Source organism: Dipodomys merriami, unplaced genomic scaffold (genome assembly GCF_024711535.1).
Source record: "Dipodomys merriami isolate MVZ:Mamm:240054 unplaced genomic scaffold, mDipMer1.0.p SCAF_3, whole genome shotgun sequence".
NCBI classification, from domain to species: domain Eukaryota; kingdom Metazoa; phylum Chordata; class Mammalia; order Rodentia; family Heteromyidae; genus Dipodomys; species Dipodomys merriami.
In genome coordinates this window covers 41,431,958-41,439,675 of record NW_027204492.1, presented here as the reverse complement: position 1 = coordinate 41,439,675, position 7,718 = coordinate 41,431,958, and the positions used below count along the sequence as shown (strand labels likewise).

Below are 7,718 nucleotides of genomic sequence, written 5' to 3'. Positions count from 1 at the left end.
GAGCTTGAACTCAGAGTCTGGGGGGTGTCCCTGAGCTCTTTTGCTCAAGGTTAGTACTCTTCTATTTTGAACCACAGATCCACTTCTGATTTTTGAGTGGTTAATTGGAGAATAAGAGTCAAATGTACCTCTCTGCCTGGTTTGGCTTTGAACTGTGAAGGTCAGATCTCAGCCTTCTGAGTAACTAGGATTACAAGCATTCTCAGACTTTACTGCTTAGGCTTGTCTGGCACCTTGGTCCTTCCAATCTCAGCCTCCCACATAACTTTAGAGAATAGTTGTACACCATTCCCTTAGCTATGAATTGAAAAAGGGTCTCACAACACTTCTGTCCAGGCTGGCCTTGAACCGCAATCCTCCCATTCTCAACCTTACATAGCCAGAATTACAGTGTCAGTCCCTAGTGCCTGGCCCAGTGGGTTGTTAAATCCTGGTCTCTAGCTAACATCTAATGTTTGACTTGACTCTCAAAATTTCTATATAACTTTTTCATGATTGCCTATTCCTCATAATCCTTTTATTTGTCCTGCTTCTGAGGCTTGAACTCAGGATCTGGGCTCAAGGCTAGTGCTCTTGAACCACAGCTCTACTTCTGACTTTTTAATGGCTAATTGGGGATAAGACTCTCATGGACTTTCCTACCCTGGCTGGTTTTGAACAGTGATCTTCAGATCTCAGACTTCTGAGTAGCTGGGATTACAAGCATGAGCCACCAACACCAAGCATCACTATAGTCTTTTTTGTCTTTTCATCGTTCAGCCTGGCTCTTCCTTGACAGCATCTTGTGCACTAAGCTGGTCTCCCAGATCCGTAGGAAAAACAATGGTAGCTAACTTATAGTGAGTGTTCTCTGTGTCAGGCACCTTTCAAATACTCTCATGTGGTTCTGTCACAAAACTTGTACGGGTTAGGTATTATTGCTGTCTTCACAGATAAGGAAACTGGAATCTTGGTAACTTGCTCAATACCATACAACTAATATGTTTTAGAGTTGGTATTTTGGCTGACATTCTAGTGTATGTTTTAATTATTTTTAGTTTTTGGTGGCTTTATTTTATTTTATTAAAAAATTTAATGTATGTAATTGTGAGGTACATAGTGAGGCTATGCTATATATGTATACAAGTGGAATGACTGTCAATTTACATATTCATCACCTTAGATACTGTTCTGTATTTAAATACTTATTGTTTATTCCTTTTTTGGGGGGGGGTCCGGTCGTGGGGCCTGAACTCTGGGCCTGGGCGCTGTCCCATCAGCTCTTCAACTCAAGGCTAGCGCTCTACCACTTGAGCCACAGCACCACTTCCAGCTTTTTTCTTTTTCTTTTGCTTATGTGGTGCTGAGGAATCAAACCCAGGGCCTCATGCATGCAAGGCAAGCGCTCTACCACTGAGCCACCTTCTCAGCCCCTTATTCCTCTTTTTATAGTAGTCTTTTATCTTGTTGACCAACAGCCACTATTATACACTCTGCTTCTGAGTTTGTTTTAAGATTCCACATATAAGTGAGAATGTGTGTTTTTTGTCTTTCTACAAACACATGTATTCTTTTTTTGTAAGAAACAATATATTTTATTTTTCTGATACCACAGCTCTGGCAAGTGGTTTTGTACCAAATTTAATGGAGGTTACACAGAACGTTTTCTGCATGGAAGAGAGAAGAAAGGGAAGAGGGAACCACAAAACTTAAAAAACAAAACCCAGACAAAAAAGTCCTGGATAGCTTTTAGCATCTCCTCCACTCCCTACATTAATAAAATTCACTTGGGAATTCTCCTAAGAACAGAAAACAAGGTGAGCAATGAAGAGAATAATAGGGAAGAGAGAGGATAAGGGAAAAAGAACAGAGGTCAACCCCCCCCCCCCAGATCTTCCTGCTGGGGCCAAGGGGAGAGGAGAGGAGGTCGCCATTGGGGGTCGCAAGGGGAGGAAACACACCTAGACTGTACAGAGAGGGGAGAAAAACATGATGATTGGTTTGTATATTGTAGACTGTGCTGAAGAAAGCACTAGAAATGGAAAAAAAGCAAACTAACACCACCAACAAATATCTTAAGCATCATTATTTTTAAAAAGAATAAAACTTCTTCCCTCACCCAACCCTCCCTGCTGAACTTAGTTCCTTTTTTGTGCTTTTCATTAATACTGTGCTTTGACGTCATAGTTTTCTTTTTTATATATAAATATATATATAAATAAATAAATAAATAAATATATACTTTATATACATATAAAGTATAAAGGCCTGAAGATGGACTGTCCACCTAAACAGCCCAGCTTTCCTGTTCTCTTCTTGTCCCAAAGACTAAAGTCTTTGCCTCTAAAATCTTTTACAGTATAATACAATACACACATCAGATACAAAACAAAAAGCCCAAAATACAAACAAACAAACAAACCCAAACCTCAGAACTATGAACAATAAAAGCAGAAAGGAATTCTGGGAGAAGCCAGTCCAAAGGACATAGATACACAGAGTGGGGCAGCTCCTGACCCACGGCAGTTCTCAAAGCGCAGCTACAGATTTCCAAAGCAGGTGCCATCATGGGATACCCAAGTCCACAAAAATAAATTTTTTAAAAATAAATCTTAACCGCCCCCAAAACAGCTGTTGATTAAATGACTCACTTTGTTTCTCTGGTAAATCCATACATTCTTGATATGCCCCTGTCTCCCAAAGCTGCCTCCCACTCAGGTCTGTCTCCTCCTATTGCTGACCACCAGACGATCCTGCTGCAGCCCCTCCCGGCCGAGCCGAGGGCCTGGAATCTTTTTTGGACAAGCATCACCACGTTCAACCTTAACAGCTTAGAATATCATTTTTCCTGGGTTCCCAGGGCCTTGGCTGAACCCACCCATGCCCACATCGACACCCTGCCCAAAGGCCTCATTGGAGTGTGTGTGGGGGACCATGTTGTTCTGTTGGGGTGCCATCATGCCCTGCATGTACATCATCATACTTGGAGAGCCCACGGGCCTCGGGTGGGTGTAGAACTCAGAGGTGCCACTATACTTACATGCCCACAGCAGCGGCCGGGTTGCTCATCAGGGCAAGCTGGCCCCGCATGGAGGACTGGGCTGGTGACATTATGCGGTGGTGAGGGCCCATCATGCCTTGCTGGAGAAAGGCCCGGGGGCCTTATGGGGTTGTGGCCAGGCAAAGAGGGCAATATGACCAGAGGGATGTCTGGAGTACCCACCAGCCCCGGCCCTCCCATGCCAGGCAATGCCAGTCCCATCCTGGGGGCCTGGTGGCCCCTCATCCCCTGCATGTGCGGAAACCCGGGCCAGGTCCCCCGGGGGCTGCTTCCAGCTGGGGACTTCCCCTCAAGGGAAGTACTACAGAGTCTGGCCGGGTTTCTAGGAGGGAATGATGCTTGACAGGTTGAACTAGGGGATGCTACTGGCTCTGGGCAGATGACCTCCTGCAGGTCTGGGTCTGTAATCATTGAAGGCATGCTGTTCCCTAGCATGGCCAAGGAGTCAGACCCCCAGGGCTTCCAGGCTTGCAAAGTGCTGTGTCTACGGAACTTTGGGCTAGGTTGCTGAGGGCATTCTCCAGGGAAGCCCATCCCTCCAGGGAAGCTGCCCCCACTGGGGCCCATTGTGGGGAAACAGGACTTGCTGGGGGGAGGGGAGAAAGAACTGGACTGGAGGGAAGCCCTGGGGGAAGCCCATGTGTTTGTGAGGTTCCATGGGACCAGTGCCCCAGGATGGCATCGTGGGGAATCAAGCCAGGCCCCATGGGGACCCCTTGAGGAGGTACGTTTGGGTCCCATGGCCTTAGGAAAGGGCATCTGATTGGAGTGAGAAAGTGGCTGGGTCATTCCCATTGGACTTAGGGTTGGCATCGGAACCCTGGGGTTTGGACCTGAAACTCCAGGATTCTGTGTATTAATGCCCATTTACTGGCCTATTATTCATTGACAGGTAGGTTGGGAGGCCTAGCAGGAGAGGAGTCTTCAGAACTGGCCAAGGTTTTGATGGCATTGTGGTGTAACGGGGTGGAGCTGGGCATTGCAAACTTGGACATTTGAGACATCATGATGGAGAGCGGGTGGGCTCAGGAGGCATAGTGTGCATGCTGGAGGGAAGACTTCCAGGAATATTCACAGAGGCAGGCTGGCTGGTGGTGGGAGGAGGTGGGGGAGGGACACTCCACTCCACACTGCCCAACATGACTGGTGAGGTCATGGTGAAATGTGCCTAGTGGTTTGGAGGGATCCCAGGACTCTGGAGGGCAGGCTGCGGGGAGGAGGTGTATCCAGGTGGCAAGGCAGGAAGCTATGGAGACTTCAGGTGAACAGATGAAGCAGCATCAGACCCCAAGACTAGGGGGGTGGGACTTAAGGGATGCAGCAGCAGCTGGGCCTGCCAGCATGTCTGCCAGCTGTGAGAGAGTCTGAGGAAATTTGAGCCCAGCATTGGGACTGGACTTGGTGCATGGTGGGTGATTTCAGAGGATTCATGCCTGGGAAATGCACCTGGCTTCCAGCCACAGTATATCTAAGGGCTTTCCACCCAGGCCCTGCTGGTCAGGCAGGGCGGGGTTGATGCTATTGAGGTTGCTGGAAGGGTTGAGAAGTAGTGGTGGCACATGGTTGAGCCCACTGTAAGTGCTTTGGTCAGGCCCAAAGGGTTCTTGGAGGTTTCACAAGCTACTTGCTGCCTGGCTCCTGAGACAGGGGAAGGAAGGGCCAGGGGCCCATGTGGTCCTCGGGCTGTGGATGCTCTCTGAACGACAGAGGCACAATCTTCTGCTGGCCAGGCAGCATGTCTGAGCTTCCTGGCCCCAACTTCATCCTGTCCTCAGGGCCTGCCCCAGCCTCTCTCATCTTCTGAGGTATCATCTTAGAGCTGGACACCATGCTGACATTGTGACAGACATCCCCCTTCAGCCCACCAGGAACCAGCTCAAACTCCAGCTCCTGCCCAGGGCTGTGCTGTGGAGGCATTCCCTTGGGAAAGTCCCCCTCTGGAAGTGGCTCAGCAGCCCCTCCACTGGAATCAGAGGGAACATGGGATTATTCCCAAGCTCCAGGTAGTGCTGGGAGCCGTCCACCATCCTGTTCACCTCCAGGCTAGGCCGGATGTCTTCCATGCTCATTCCTGTGGTGTGTGTGGGGGGAAGCCCAGCTGTTTCTCTGCCAGCTGCTGCTGGATCGTCTCTTCTGACAACCCCTGGGGGTTTGGGAAGCGCTCCCCTTGGCCAGGACCACTGAAGACACGTTGGCCAGGAGGAAAGTTTCGGCCATCTGGGATTTTGGGCACATGGTCCCGGCCAACTGACTCCAGAAAGCCCCGGCAGACGTTCTGCGCTGGGGACACTGGGCCCCTCCATGTTGGAGTTCATCATCCCTGCGAAAGCAGGGAGGTGCATCTGGCCGCCTAGCATGCTGGGACTGTCCCGCAGACGCAGAGAGTGTGAAATGTGGATGCCTTTGGGTAGCTCCGGGGGCCCAGCCTTCCCCTGGAGCCATCTGGTAGGGCGGGGAGGCCCTCGGACCACGCCCCGTGGCCAGGTATTGGTGAGCCATCATGTCCTGCAGGGGGCACTGCTGCATCACCACTTGCTCCTGCTTCTGCCTTTTCTCCTAGTGGACTTCCTGCTGCAGCTTCAGCCACGCGATATGCTCTGCAGTCCTGTGGTCCAGGTGGTCGAGGCCGACGGGCCCTGAGTTCAAAGAAGGTGAAACCATTTTGTTGGGAGAAAAGGGGATATCTCTTTGGCCTTGAGGACCAAATGGAGCTCCCACGCCTGTGCGGGACCCAGGCCCCTTATTAGACTTTGTGATTGAGATATCATGGCCTGGATTAGCCTTTCTGTTTTTTTCCAGGGCCCATCTAATACCCCAGGGGTTCAGCGGGCTTCCCCTAGTTTGACCTCTTGTGAATTCTTTCTCCTCAGGGAATAGCATGCACTGGATGTCTCTGAGAGTTTGTTAGGAGCACTCAAGGTGTTCCAACTGCTCCTGAGAGGTTATCTCCAAGTGTGGGGGGCCCACTCCTGGACACTGGTGGAGATGGGGGGGGTCTTCTGATCTGCTGAAGAGCTGCTGCTCCCCAGGGCGTCGAGTTTGGCGCAATACTGTCCAGTTGCAGAGGAGTGGTGCCTGGAGGGCTGCCCACTGGAGAAATTAGTTTGTTGTCTACCCAGGAGTCTCCTGGTCCAGGGAAGGGGGGGGGGTCGGGGGGAGGTGTTGGATGTGGTGGGCTTGGGTGCTGGTTCTGGAATTGGTGGAGTTGGCTACAGTCTGTGTTCTGGGCAGAATTCTGGTCCTGATTGTCCGGGGGCTGCTGTGCAAGAGTTTTTGGATCGTTCCGCACGGCAGGTATCTGTGTGTTCAGAGGAGCTGTGCTTCTGTCTGTCTTGCTGTTGCAGATGTTCTGAATGTGGAAAGAGACGATCATTTCAACTTGGCCCTTCAATACAGCTTTGGCAGCTTTATTGGCCAACTCAGTAGAAAGCACATACACCACTTTGTCTGGAGTCTTCTGCGTAAGAGTGGGCTTAGGGGTAGTAATCTGGCGGTGAGAGGGGGTGGAAGACCTGGGGGCCACCACAGTGTATGGGATCATAGAGAATAGAGTGTGTGAATCCTGGGACTTGATGTGGTCTCCAGAATTACATTCTTTTATGTCAGAGTCATCATTTGGAGACCCAGGATCTCTCTGATCAAAGGAGTCATTGGAAATACTTCACTCATTTTTCCCCTTGCCCTTGGCACCATTTCCAGCCCCATTTTTCAGCCCCAAGCTCCCACCTGGGCCAGGAAGTGCTTCAGGAGTATGGCCCCACTATTGGAGTCACAAGGACATGGTTGGGATTGGCTGGTGGAGCCACCGGGTTGATCCTGATTGGAGAATTTAGAATCCACCTGGGGGTTTCCAGATGGGATGAACTATCACATCTTGCTTTGACTTGGGGCTACTGTGTGTGTTTTGCGATGGAGAGTTCCTCACTTTAGGGTTACTGGAATGTATTGTTTGAAATCCTGAGCTTGCAATCACATACAGGGACAGCTCCCCGAGTTCCTCTGGGCTGCAACCAAAGAAGCTGCTGGGGGTGGGAGCAGGGGCCCACTGTCTCCTTGGTGCGTCCCTTAGCGATGGCCACCGGTGTGCCTTTTTCCTCTTTGTTTTTCTCCGCTGTGGAAGTGAGTCCTTTCCTCTAGCAGCTTCCGCATTCTCTGGGTGTGTGCCTCCTACGGCAAAAGGAAAATCTCGCATCTCCAGGGCATACCAAACCCCAAGGGTCACGATACTGCTGTGTTCATCCTGGAGGAGAGTCATCTGCCCTCTGCCCAAAGGTGACCATCACTTTCAAGATGTCCAATTTGCTCTATCTTCTACATGAGGATACAAACGAGCTTTCTAAGAACGATCCCAGCTATATAGAAGGGATTGTTTAGGTCAAAGTGGAGTGACACCAGCTAGTTTCACATTTAGGCCGAGGCATGGTGGGGGAGGGCTGGGCATAGGGCCGCGATGGGGGAGGGGGGAGCTTCGGTCCGGTGGATCTCAGCCCGAGGGGTCAAGGATCCAGGCCAGCAGCAGCGGCAGTGGCGGTGCCTTGTCTCTCCCCCAGCCCCTGGCGGCGGCAGCACACATAGGCTCCACTGTCCCCCGGCGGCGCTCCACCCCCCTCCTTGCAGGCTCCCCACACACATGTATTGTTTCTTTTATTATATATATATATATATATATATATATATA

At 50.6% G+C, this 7,718-nt stretch overlaps 1 pseudogene; it reads right to left on the bottom strand.

Moving 5' to 3' along the window:
* Nucleotides 1-2,810: 2,810 nt before the first annotated feature.
* On the bottom strand, nucleotides 2,811-7,295 carry LOC138839775 (B-cell CLL/lymphoma 9 protein-like; annotated as a pseudogene).
* Nucleotides 7,296-7,718: the final 423 nt, after the last annotated feature.